The following is a 14,610-nucleotide window of genomic DNA, read 5'->3' as shown; positions in this document are numbered from 1 at the left end:
AAGTTGCATACCACCCAAGGAATCATATATGGAAATGGGTGATTTCCCATTTGGATCCTGGCACATACAGCCTCTGGATGGTTCAAGGCTGGTTCTGTCCAAGGTGGTTAATCTATGGTGGCTGACTCCCAGCCACAGATAATCTCTTGCCTCTACTGTGGCTAATGAGTGGTGTACGCTCACTTGTGAAACAATTTTTGGTGAGCCCTGAAAGTGCTGTGGCCAGACAAGCAAGAAGTTCTTTTAGGACTTAATAAATAATAATAATAATAATAATAATAATAATAATAATAATAATAATTCAGTTGTCAATGCTGTTTCCTCTGATGAGTATTTGAGGATAGAAGTAACTAACTAAATAATTACCTAATTATCTAAACAGAAAATTATGCCTAATTCGCAAACTGACATGGCTATAAATTTCTTCACATAGAGGAATGCGATGACTTACAATTGCACCCCTGAGTGTAAAAAAATATGACAAGGACCAGCCTAGAGGGTTCTAGCTCTGAGGCTCCCTATAGTGCCCTTAAATCAAAATGGATCCAATATTAGCTGGGGGATCTGCCTGCACGACTGTCATAAAACAGAGATTCTCCAGAGATCCCAGTGAAAGTCTGAAAGGTCAAATCTGCACGGCAGTTCAGCATCAGAGCAGTATATTCTAACTTAAACAAAAGAATCTTAACAATTGCAATCAGATAATTTTAACTAGGCTGAAAAAGCAATTATAGATTACAAAGGTGCTCCATTTGCCTCTACAGCCAAGGACTTGTCAACATTCCAAAGACTATTATAAGCCTGTGTTTTAAAGGACTGATACAGCTTTAAATTAAAATAAAAGCATTAGTGACTAAGAGGGTTCCTGGCAGGTGAGATTAAAGATGAGTACAAGTTGTTCTTCTTTCCCTCTCCAATATTAAAGAAGAAGAAGAAGAATTTTGGGATTGGGTGGATGGGGGGTGTTGGGAAGGAAACAGAGGGCTGGGTCTAAAGAACCATGAAACCAGTTTTACAAACGCTTTTGTTTTTCTCTCTCTGACAGCAATGTCTCCATGCTGCATGGAAGACCTCATCTGAAACCATTTGCAATATGGAGCCAAAGAAAAAAAGAAAGGGAACATTTCAATGGATTAACTCAATTTGAAGTAGCTCTTTGTATCCCAGCCAAACCCTTTATATGAGAATAAAAGAGATGCTAAACTTACTTTTGATGTTTGGCCCAGTCCTATGCATCTTTAGGAAACATTGCATTATGCATATATATCCACCCAGAAGGGATGGTTTGGAAAAGAGATCTATACTGAATGGACTTCAGAAACATCATGGTGGCATAGAAATACAGTGGTTTACAAACGTAATCTGTTCCGGAAGTCCGTTCTTAAACCAAAGCGTTCTTAAACCAAGGCGTGCTTTCCCATAGCAGCAGGGGACTCAATTTACAAATGGAACACACTCAACAGGAAGCGGAACATGTTCTGCTTCCAAGGCAAAGTTCACAAACCAAACAGCTACTTCTGGGTTTGCAACGTTCTTAATCCAAGTTGTTCATAAACTAAGCTGTTCTTAAACCAAGGTACCACTGTACTGAACAACTATCAGGACCATAGAGCTAAGTATCCCAAAAATACAATATATGGAAAGTTATTTGGCTCTGGAGTGGGGATGGGGAATCTGTGGCCCTCCAGATATTGCTGAGCCTTAAGAACCTCACTATTTTTTATGATCTCTATCTCTTCCCAGTTTCTGTATAGTAACCCTCATTTAACACTTGGGAAAGTGACTTGCCCTGCAGAGCAGAGGACAACAACTTTCTGTAGAGGAGCTCTGTGTCACAGTGGGATGGGAGCATGAATGACTAGAGAAGCAAGTTCCCCAGGGTCTCTCTCAAACTCGAGAGTCTCATGGAAGCTATTCCCCACCATCCTTTATGCCCAAGAGGCTGACAGAAGGAACCAGAGAACAAAACCTTAAATTATGTTGCCAGGTGGGAGCTGATTGGCACTTCCTTTGGGGAGCATAAGCTTCAAGGCTTTCTGATATCTTTTGTAAGTAGATTTGAGACTTAGGCTGCTTAATGAGGTTGCTGTGGGGAACGAATACTCCCCAGAATTATAAAACTTGGGATCAAATTCGGAAGCATCCAAGAAGGCCTGTACAAAGGTGTGCACAAAGGGTCCCCTGTGTCCTTGGCAAGCAGCAGTAGTAGCGTCCCCATAAGGACCTGTATCAGCCCAACCCCCTAAAAAAAATTAAAAATCACTTTACAGCAGTAGCCAGGTTAGAAATTACGACATTTTACATGACCCAAGCACTTGAAGCATCCAGAATGAGGGTAAGGCGAGGAGGAAGGGTTGCAGTATGAGAAGGAGGAGAAGCTTTTCCCATGTTCAGTGGCATGAGGGAAGAGTGCAGGGGCACAAAATTGTTAATTTCAACACCTGGAGCTGCCTCATTACAGCTGTGCACTTCCGTTGCTGGGCTCTGTTGAAATCGGCTTCTCCATGCAAACCAGGAAGTTACCTCTCTGGACAATGGAATGACTCTTCTTATCTCGGCAGCTGTGATCTCTTGGGTGATGCAGATGCCATTAGGCAGTTGAATGTGCATGCCTACTGTATCCATTTCCCTCCCTCCCCGCAACCCTGTGAAGCCCTGGGTGCTGGCAACCCATGCTACGCCACTGCCCGCATTTGATCTCACCATGAAAGGAGCGGGGCGGTGCGGCGCACATATACATCATACACTCCATAGCCTGATCAGTGAATTTTGGCCTCCACCTTGGGCCTGTGTTTTGGGGTGAGTTTTGCCAATCCCTAGGTATGCCTCTGGGGCTGTCCTGTGAATGGTGGCTGGTGTCTATTAGTACTGGTATGGCATTAGTACTAGGTGGAGCCAGAGCCAATGACACACATAGCCAACTAAATCTATTTTCTCCCCATCTTGCTCCCCACTAAGTTCTATTCGTTCAACATTGAGACTAAGGAGCAGGGCTGGATTAACCATTAAGCAAAACAAGCACGGGCTTAGGGCATCAAGGGAAGTCAGGCACCACAGAAATATCCCATTGCTGGATTTACCATGGACCATATAGTGCAGCTGAACAAAAACAAACATTATTTATACAAAAAGAAGCATTACTTTCCTTCTTTCTGTGGGTTTCATTTCATTTTGAAAAATAAGCTTTTATTTTATGGTTTATTATTGTTTATATTCTGAATTAGATATATGGGGGCACCAAAAAATTTTAAGTGCTTAGGGCCTCTGAAGGTCTTAATCTGGAGGAAGAAGTTAACTGCCTGTGCCACTCTCTGGGCTCATTGTAAGGAAGTAAGGCAGGTGAAGACTGGCTGAGGGCAGACTGAGACTGGTGAGGCAGTGCCCTATTTGCCCTACCGGACCCTCCACTGACTGTGATTCTCCCTGTTCTGGAGATATTGCAGGATCCAAAATAAGGATGAACAGCTTTTGTGAGGGAAAGAGTAGAAAAAAAGAGAAGATGCTTTATCTTTCTTTGGACACCAAACTTCTGGGCCCAGCCTTTTATTTACTGGACCCTGCAACTTCTCTGCAGAAGTAATGCAAACATTTTCACATTCTTTTGATTGTTAATTTGACTAGTAACAGAAACACTCCAAAGCTTAGTAGATCTTCACAAGGCCTCGTTTCAAGGGTAATTAAACAATTCATTATTCCTTTTAATGTTAATTGCATTTTTCATTTTCTTTATCTTCTGTCATAATTTACTTCAACTAAAATATATATCCCATCTATATGAATGGAACAGGAAGCCAGAATCAGATGCATGATGTATGGCATTTAAAGGCAGGGGAAATATAATAAGGGTGACCAACTCACTTTAAGTCCCTGAATAAAAAACTAATTTATCCACTAATTTTATTGATGCAATTTAATTCAGAGCACAACTGTTTCAAGGAAGACCATTGGTTACGTTTGAGCTGATATACACCCCATCGTCCAGAGTTCTGTGCCAAAGACATATCCACAGGATTAAATAATTCTGGGCCCAGGAATTCGTTATGAGTAAGGGGAGCCAATGTGATACCTCCAGGTTTGTTGGACAGCAACTCCTATCCCCATGGCTATTGACCATGCTGGCTGGGACTGACTGGAGTTGGAAGTGCAACAACATCTGGAAGGGAACTTCAGTGGCTTACCTTTGGTTCTGAGCATCAGAACTTCATGGAGCTCACAGTCCTTCCATGTGAAAGCTACTCCTTGTTACCCTGGACTGTCACCTCTGCCCACCATCTCCGCATTTAGCATGGTGTGTGGGGGATCCTTTCACTGCTGCTATTGTTAAGTAGTTATGAGTCAAAAATCCTTGCCAACCTACCGCAAATCTCACAGGCTGCAACAAACTAGAAATCACAGGGGACAATTCTGCTGTTTGTTGTATAGCAGAATATGCACAGCTCAACCCATAAAGAACTGTTTCTACCAGAAACATCACATTTCTTCTATGTATTTTTACAGCTCCTCAAAAAGCCGTCTTTCCTTTCAACTCTTGGCATGTTCCATCTTTTCACTCCAGGAAAAGGAGGTTAAAGACTTGGGGAGATATTTTTTATATATATATATATATATATATATATATATATATATATAAAAAAATATGATTTTCTTGGCTTACAAAAGTATATGCAATCTCTCTTTCTCTCTTTTTTTCAAGTAACATTTTTTACAACCAGTTTCATTTGTTGAGACATTAGGCAGAAAAGGGGGAAAGAGGTGGAGGGGGGAAAGGTGAGTGGGGGTGGAGTCGGGTGGCGATGTTTCTATTTGACTTGTTGATTTGAAGATTGCAATGCTGCTGGCAGCACAGAGGGCAGGCCCTGAAAGACAAGTGCCAAACTCTTAATTATAAAGTAGTTTTGTTGTCTCCAAAACTCTGTGTAAAATGGCTTTCTTTCATTTCCCCCTTGATTGGGATTTTATCTCAGAGAAATAGACGTTTATCAGAACAACCTTTTGACTGGGCCTTCCGAGACCTAGAATGGAAGGGATTCAATCTAACCTAACGTGCTTGTCAATAGGAAACCATCTACAACGGCTGCACTTGATGCATTGGAGCGGAGGAATTGCTCCCCTGGAAGGACTCTGGGGAAATCCACTGTGCTGAGCCAAGAGTCGCTAGTCCAGTTAAGCTGACACAGCAATGATTGCTCACAGCCACCTAGAGCTTGAGAGTCAAACTGGTGGTTCTTTATTTTAAATTTACTCGGTTGTGATTTTCCTTCCCCCGCTGCTGAAAAGGTGTCCTGCCTAATGGGTGACTTGGTGAGATCTATCACTGTGACCACAAGGAAAGGGGACACAGAAGAAGGGAGCTTGGTCTGAAAGAGACCTTGAAGAGCTTCTGTCCCTATCCACTACCTTTCCTGCTAGGTACATTTCATTAGATTGCCCCATTATTCTCATTAAATAAATGGCATCATTGGCTGGAGGTGAGATAAGAAACTGAATACTCATGGAGCTGAACTTCTTAGGCTCCTTCCACCCCCATGTTTCAGACTTGAAATAATTCTCAGGAGCCAGCTCACTATTCTGCAAACAGAGTGATTATGAACACAAACTCTTAAATGGGTATAATCATGCATGCCAGAAGTGCAAATCCCATTGCTTCAAAAATAAAAGAAGTGTGGCTGATACCATTCACTAGAGAACAATAATGGGAGAGTGCTTTTGCCCTCATGTTTTGCTTGTGGGCTTTCCATGGGCATTTTTGTTGCCCACTGTAGGGAAAGATCACGTATCGTAACTTTGACAGTGGTGGCAGAGGCCAAGGGTGATCACCTTGTGTCGCTGGCTGGCATCAGGACTGGCCTAGGCTGGCTGCAAGGATTGCCCACCAATGAATTAAAATTAAAATGGGCTACTCAGAGACCCAGAAGAGAGGGGACCTGCCAGGGACAGTTCTCAATCTGGTCTGGTTGTGGTTGTGGGGCATAAAAGTTGGCTGTGCTGCTATCCAGCAGTGTCCAAAATGGTTGTCCCCCACCCTGTATTTTGTGATTCTGCCCAATGGAAAATAGACAGTACATACATGCTGGGGAAATTTTCAGTCACTGTATTTGAGGCCCAAAAGCAATCTACCTGCAGATGTAATGGGCTGTGTGGAATTTTTTTGCCTCCCTCATAGCAATTATCACAACTTTGTAGGGAAAAGGCACTATTGGTACCTTAGTCAAAAGTTAGCAAGATGGGTAGCCCATCCCCAAAATTCCAGGGTGAACTCAGGGTACCCAGGTGATCTACAGTACATCTGTGATCAATAAAGTTGTGGCCATTTTGATCCCAAGGGGGTGTCATGTCTTTCTTACAGTATTCATGCTGTTAATTCACACCCCCTCGGTCTGCTGCGTTGTGGCCTGCAAGAGGATGCTGGGCTAGGCAGGCATTTGGTCTGATCTAGCACAATAATAACATAGCTATAGCTTTTGTGTGGCAGCAGTAAAGATGCGTGAAAAATGTTGATGATTTTCATGCTTTGTTCTTAATCCCTGTTTTGTTGTTACACCCCACACTTACAAAAGGATTGTGTGTAGAATTGTGCTGCAAAGCTGGCACTGCTATTATATAAACCTCCTCCTCTCTTCCTAGAAATCACATTAAGAATTAATTTTTAAAAAACAACAACTTTGAAGCCTTTGCATGTAAGGGTAGTAGAACATGGTATGACCATTTCAACTGCAAAATGGGATGTGGGAAGTGAGGATAGTGTGTATCAACAATCTTGTCTTGCTAAAGTAAAACAAGAAAAGCTTGTTGACGCTAGCTGAGCTCTCCATCTCTCGTCTTAAGCAATATCCCCATTTTTCAATAAAAAATTGCTCTTATTTAGCTAGTGCTGTGTTTAATGGTTCACATACAATCCTGGAAAACCATCTGTGTATGTTTCACAACAATGAACTTGATTTGCTTGTTTATTTAATGTTAAGAAACACACACAGCTGAATCTTTACCACTGTCTTCCGTAGTTAGGCAACCTTTAGCTACAGAATGCTGAACAGCAGATTTCTATACATGTATCTAGTCTGATAACAGTCCTGTTAAATTTAATGGTAATCTCACAGGTAACTGTGTACGCGATTGCAACCTATTGATACTTTTTACACACCCACACCCCTAGATCACTTCCCTAGAGGAAGTTAAGACTTTTGCCAAAGTAGCTCTCACCTTCCAGAGGTGTCTCTAGCTATCATTTAGTAATTGTGGACTATTTATTTATGATTAACTTACTAAATCAATCCCCACCGGTCCCTCTCCAACTTTTCCCTGCCCTATTCTTCAGGCCTTCATGAACCTACCATTTATAGTAGCATAGTTGCTGGGTTTTTATAGTTTAATTTTTTTGTTTTGTTTTTTGGCTTGCTGCCAAATGATAATATCAGTATTCAGCAAGTATTCCAGAATTAGGTACTGAAAAGAAAACTTTTTCTTCCATCATAATTTCTTTTTTTGTGTGTGAATAGATCCTCAATATTATTATCAAGTCTCAGGGGGGTACTTGCCTGGAGGCAGAGTCTGTATGCAAGGTTCAGTCCAGTCCTAAGGTCAGGAGTATCTCAGTTTATGTAGTCAGATGGTCTGGGGGTCAAGAAACCTGAGAGTCCAAGGTCACGAAAAACAAGAAGCAGCAAGGTCTGGCCAGGAACGACAAATGTTGTTTCCAGCAACTGACTGAGGCTGGAAACCCTGCTTTAGAAGGCTGGAGCCAGCTGATTCACTTCAGAAACTAGAAGGCTGATCAACAGCAAGTGGAATCACTCTGCCTTCTGCTTCTTCGGGCTGCTGTTCAGCAGGTAAATCTGATTCCTGGCCCATGACAACAGGTTTGGAAGACATCTCTTATGTACAACTTCCCTCTGCCTGGTGGGAGCTGTCAGTTCGAGAGCTCAGCTTGGAGGAGAGATGTGGCAGATAGAGATGACGGTACTGACCGACAGCAGTCATTAGCAGCAGAAAAAAATTTCATCACCGTAATGAGGTTCGCCATAGTTCAGGCAGACATATATTGGAGTTCTTTTTCTAAGCTCAATATGAGAATTCTAAAATACTAGGCATTAAATAAATAATAAAAAGCCACAAAACGTCCATACCCAGGTGTATGCTCATAACTCTGAAATGTACTGGCTGGAGGATGTCCCGGTTTTTCCAGACTTGTGGGGTATGCTACAGACATGGAAGTACAGCCTGCCTTTAGTGTGGAAAGGAAAATCTCACACTCACTCTCTAATAACAGCAACATGTGTCTAAAGGTGCGGCAATCAGCCAGAAATTTACTCTAAAAAATGTTGGATCAAGCAGCAATCATGTCACCATTCCCATGCCCAGCTTGTCTGAGGCCCAGGGCAGGAGTCTTATTAGAATAAAGCTATAAACTCAAACAAAAAAAGCAGCCAGTCCCTGATGGACCCCCACCCCCCAGCTCTGAGACCTGGGACAAGTGTACCTCGATGCCCACCCCCACTGTAAGTGTTGAAAGGCCTTTAGTATCCATGACAAAATGGCTGTTCACTGATGTTCCCTCTCATCCTGTTTTCAGCGAGGCATACAATTGCTAGAGTGGGAGTATACAATCCTCCCCATGCTATGTGGAGGAAACTTGCATGTGCTATGCATAAATAAAACCTTTAAAAGGTCCAATATATTTCCACCCATTTTTCAAATTTCCAAGTACAGCATTCTGCCATGTGAACCACAATAGTCCCTATTTCATGCACAATGTCCTTCTAGCTCGCCTCCCTGACCTTCCACAAATGCTGTTCTTCTTCTTCAAGCTTATGCATTTCTGTAAATGCATCACTGAGAAAGACTAGGGTGCTTCTTTTTTTTTAAAAAAAAGAGCTTACTCTCTTAACAACCACTACAAATGCCCTTAAAATTTTAACTGAGTGCATTTGCACTATCTGTTCGGTTACGACTATTTTACTGTTTAAATACACAATCAATTATGTATAAGGGACTTATGAATTAATCTATATTATCTATCTTAGTCTCATAAATATTGTACATGTTTTTGCAAATGCTGTAATAACAGAGATGCTGACTTTGAAAGCAAAACATCTATGTTCTATGTCATGATACAAATCAGCTTGCTGGACTTTTTTTGCAATATTATTTTGGCAAGTGTGAACGTTTTGGACATTTCACCCCATAATGTAATGATTAAAAATGTATTTCACACAATGGAACTGAGATCAGGCCTTACTAACAGGTGGAGAAGATGTGTTTTATAATAACTACAGAAGCTGTTTGTTTGTTCGGTTTTTTGTTTCAGCAGGATCTTTGGAATAGTACCCATTATCCCCAAGAAACTAATTATGTGGCAAAATTAAGGCACTAACAGGTTGGAGCAGAAGTTCAAGAGCTCAGTAAATAGCTATTACTACACTATAGACATCAGTTAAGTTGACATCAGCAAGAAGTTTAAAAATAAATCAAGGGTTGCAGTAAAACACTGAAGGATGGGCATGTTTCACAGCGAAGGGGTAGTTTCTTGAAAACCTATTCCGTTGCTTGCCTGGAAATAATAACTGTGGAACAAGTTCTTATGATATTCCCAATTTAATTCTGCAGTTCACTGCCTCTTCACAAGCCTCATTTTAAGTGAATGGTGACTGAGTAGAAGCCACATTTTGTGATTTGCATCCACAGCCTGTTAGGTACATTAACCCAACCTAACCTGGTACCATAGTTTGTTTTCTTGAGTTTTTTCTTGAGTTTTTCATTGTTTTCTTGAATTTTTTCATCTGAGGGTATGGTTTGAGTTTCTGCTTCTATCTTTGTATTTCTTACTTTATTACTTCTATGCATTTTAATACTTTCTACGGCTGTGATCCACCTTGTTGGTGAAAAGTGAGGCGCAAATCCTATTAAAGAAGGAAAAATCAGTTAAGCGAAAGGAGTCTGAAACAGCCACTCAAGGCCATTGGCTTTTCTGAAGGCCCCAGTTTAGAATGACCAAATCCCGAAAAACAAAATTCTGGTACCTGATGAGATCTCAGGGTGATGTTCAGAAAACCAAGAGGAAAATTATTACCTAGGCTTGTAGATAGTTAACAGGTAAGTCCAGGAAACCAGGAAAAGAATTTTTTGCAAGACAGCCAGCACTTTTCTTCTCCCAAGCCATGCATGTACTGCAAATGGCCACCGGTTAGAGAGTTTGGGTTTGAACTAGGTTCAAATCCCTGCTTGCCCACACAATGTCCTAGGTGACAGTGCTGGATTACCAAATAGGCAGAGTAGGCACCAACCTATGGGCCCACACCTTTTAGGGGCCCCACAACAAAAGATCAAAATAATATTGATTTGATCTTGAAAGAAAACTACAATCAAGCTTTCTTAGTTCAGTGTTATCCCACTAGAGCACAAGAGCTCACCCAAGATTTCAACTGCCCAGGGGCCTCCACAGGGTTTAATCCAGCACTGCCACGTGACCTTGGACCGTTGCAATCTCTTGTCCTGACTTTCCTCACAGGGCTCTTATGAAGATGTTGCCTTTCTCTGCCTTCCTTGCAATTTTCCCTCAAAACCCACCTTCTTCGTTGGCACAGCCCCTTAAAATATTTGTAACCAAAATATAAAAATGCAGATTCTTCCTTTTAACCCTCACCTTTGAGCTCCCTCTGTTACTGATGACTTTTAAATTGTCAGTGTCTTAAGGCAGGACCCTTCACCATCTACAGTACTCCAACGCTGCCAAGCAAACAAATAAATACTATTTGAAAGCCTATTTCCTAGGCGGGCAGGTTGGTTCAAAGGCTACTATCGCTAAGTGCTTAGGATAGGAGTTGAATGGCCTAGAAAAACTTTTGTGTAAATACGAATGAATGTCCCCCTATATGTCATCCAGAGCAACTAGCTCTCCTGCAAATCCCTTTCTACCATCTTCCACCTGCTTCTGAGCACTGCTATCTAAAGCCCTTCTGCAAAGCCCTGTGCAAGTACTGGTCATTAGCTGATATTGCTTGCAATCGCAATGAGTTTTTCTCCAGCTCCTGCATTTTCCTCCCAGTATACAAGTTCTATAGTTTTACAGTGAAAACCAAGGGCTCAGTATTAGATTGCTTATTCCCATCTGATGGATTTACAATTGCAGCTTCAATTGGATTTCATGCATTATGGATTCTGCACCATGACTGAAAGCTGCTGTAGGAAAATCCACGCCTTACCATATTTTTTTCTACATCTGTCTCTTTTTATTAAAAATTCAGGCTCAAATAGCATGCATAATTAAACAGAGCATCGCCATCAGCAGCACGAACTAAAATCTTTAGCAAGGATGAACCGTCTAGTTAGCTCCCCATCTTAAGCTTGCTAATCTTGGAATCTACATAGGCAAGTACCAGCCTCAATATAAAAGTTATATGACACACCAACAGTATCTATTTTTATTTTTAAATTTGTTTATTTCCTGAAACTTATACACTGCTTGTTTTTTTTTATAAAAAAAACAACCTCAAAGCAGTTTACAAAAGATAAAAAAGTAAAATCAAGGGGGGAAATCACAGCCATGCTTTAAAACAGACAAAAGTTAGACTACTAAAACATATTAAATCTTTTTCTTTATTTCTTAGCTCTGGATATCTTAACACTACCTTGCAATATGCCAGATCCAAATTCAGGAACAAGGCTAATGCTGGCTGAGCCAGCCCAAGCCTGTCAGAGGGGAAAACAAGCCCTTCAAACAAGTTTGGTGTTTTGCTGGGATGCCAACTCATGTCACTGAACTGCACAAAGTTGGTTCCAAGGTAAGCTCCTCACTTCCCAACAATCTCTCCACCACACCCCAGAACACCCCTTGTGTGGGCCTTGACTAAGCTGATTTTGCCTGAGCCAATATGAGGGACTTATGCTGGCATTGCCTCCGCTGAGCGGGAGATCTGCCAGATCCTGACTCGGTGATCCAGGAGGATCTGGAGTTTGGATTGTAAGAACCTTAGTAAGGTTAAAACAAGATTAAGCATAACAATGCAATCACATGCAGCAGTAAAATACAGAACATGGGGGGGGGGGGAATACAACAAATTCCCAACCACTATTGAAGCCTTAGATTAGCAGTACCCGGAGGTCCAGCGGTCCGCCAACCCCGTGGCCAGAGGGGAAAAACAATTCCAGAGACTTCTTGGTCAGAGAAAAGAGATTTATTGAGATCTGCGCAGAGGCAGCCAGTGGAGTCCTCTCCAAAGACTGGCTACAACGATACAAGTAAACAAGCATTTTTATACCTGAGAGCATGTCCATCTCCCCAATTCCCTCCAATCAGCTGGCAAGGTTAAGCTTATTTCCTTATATGGCATATGGCTATCTGACTAGCTAAGCCCCCCTCCTTCCCTTGTTTGTGTGCTCCTCTCTTGCGTTACTGCAATAGGAAGCTGCAATAGGAAGCGTGTGCAGGAAGCGGCCCCCTTGTCCTGTCTGACCACATACGGTAAATAGATGCGGTTTCTGCTTAGCTGGCAAGCACAGGAAATGGTCTTGCTGCTGTTTGCTAGCAACTGCAAAGCAAGATTAAGAGAGGATTTACTGAATTTATTTCAAGTACAAGGTGCAGGGATTACTGATAGCAATCCCCTTCCTTAGGCACAAAGTGCAATCCCTACACCTCTCCCTTCACTCCCTCCTCTTCTTATGAACAACCTAATACTTAGGTTCGTTCTGGTCGCTCGGGTTCATAGTATCCCTGGAGGAGAGCAATGAGGGTCATGACACGGGGCCCCATCCTGCGGGACATCATCTTCCCCATCATATTTTGCATACATTGCATCAAGCAGGGCATACAGAAGCAGAAAAGCAGTAAGATTATTCCTACCCACCAACCCCAATCTGTCCATGGCTCCTCCCACCACTCCATCTCTTAACCCTGTAAGGCCAACTGAAACTGTGCTTCTATAAACGCCTCACCCGTAGGGGTGGGTCGCCAAAGTATCTCCTCCTCCCCTATTACTTGAAGCAACTTTCCTGCTACCCAACCGTCATGAACGCAAATTGCGTAACCCCACGGTCGCCTATAAGAATCGTAGATATAATGGCAACCACAAGAATAAACCCAAGCGTTCAAGGGACGTTCAGAAGGGGTCAGCACGTCAAGAGGGGTAAAGTTGTCTGGGCTTAATAAAATCAGTCCAGGGGGAGCTGCGCCTGGATTGTCTGGTTGTCGGGTAACTACGGTGGGAGCGCTGCCTGCGGGCGCCCCTCCCACCCACCTTCTTCAGCCGTGCGTAGAAGGGTCAGCGTCCGGAGTGACCCTAGCAGGGCGGTCGTCTAGCGCTCTTCTGGAGATGGTGAGCTTCAGAGGATCATCAGGATTTGGTGTAACTGTCCAATCTAAAATAGCCTTCTTCACTTAAGTGTGGTGGACCCAAGGGGTGAGGTCAGCAACTTTAACAGCAGTGGGCCTGGGTCCACCTGTTAAGACAGAGAGAAAATCTCGGGAGAATTACTGCACATAATTATTAAACTGCACATTTTGACTAGCATGGGGGGGTTATTGCAAAACTGAGTGGACAAAGGCTGGTCCATTGTCAGATCCTATTGACCTAGGTAGTCCATAGCGGGGAATGATCTCCCTAAGCAGGCACCTGGTTACTTCAAATGCCTTTTCAGTTCTGGTAGGCCAGGCTTCAACCCATCCTGTATACGTGCAGACCACCACAAGCAGGTAGCGGTATAGTCCACAGCGGGGCAATTCAGTGAAATCTGCAACAAGGTCTTCCATGGGTGCAGTTCCAATATGCTGGATCCCCGGGGGAGCCAAGGGTCCGGTTCTGGGATTATTCTTTTGACATAGCGGGCACTTCCTGGAAATCTGGGCTGCCAGTTGATAAAGGTGGGCTATGTAGAAGCACTGCTTCAGCTGTCTCGTTGTGGCATCTGGTCCCATGTGGGTGGACTCATGGTATCTCTGAGTTATCTGCCGAGAAAGGGACTCTGGGATCCATATTCTGTCATCATGAATAAGGTACCATCCTTCTTCGGACAATGTCAGCTCCTGAGCATCTACAGTGTCCCTTTCCTTTTTGGTGTATATTGGCTTATCAGCAGTGTTCAAGATCCTTCCAGGGACCAGTGCTCCAATAACTGACGCTGGGGGCTGGTTCCCGGGCTGCTTCCTTGGCCACTCTGTCTGCTAGTCGGTTTCCTCTGGCCACTTCTCCTGGTCCAGTTTTGTGTCCATAACAATGGATAACTTCCACTGCCTCGGGCTCCCATACAGCATCCAGAAGGTTCAATAAGGCTTGTGGGTGGGCCACCTGGTTTCCTCTGGAGGTGAGCAAACCTCTTTCCTTCCATAAGGCTCCATGGGCATGTAAAGTCAGAAAGGCATACTTAGAATCAGTATAAATGTTTATCTTCTGTCCCTTTGCTAGGGTCAGGGCTCTGGTGAACGCTGTTATTTATGCCAGCCGGGCCGACGTTCCAGGCGGGAGTGGCTGCACTTCGATCACTTGGTCTTCCAAGGCTACCACTGCATAGCCTGCTTTTCGCTGTCCAGCCTTAACAAAGCTGCTTCCATCCACAAACCACGAAGGCCAGTGGGGGTTTGCTTCAACAAATGGGAACTAACAGGCCTGCTGAAATATT

The sequence above is a fragment of the Podarcis filfolensis genome (assembly GCF_964270895.1).
Source record: "Podarcis filfolensis genome assembly, chromosome: 2".
Lineage (NCBI taxonomy): Eukaryota > Metazoa > Chordata > Lepidosauria > Squamata > Lacertidae > Podarcis > Podarcis filfolensis.
Note: the sequence above shows the minus strand (reverse complement) of the source record.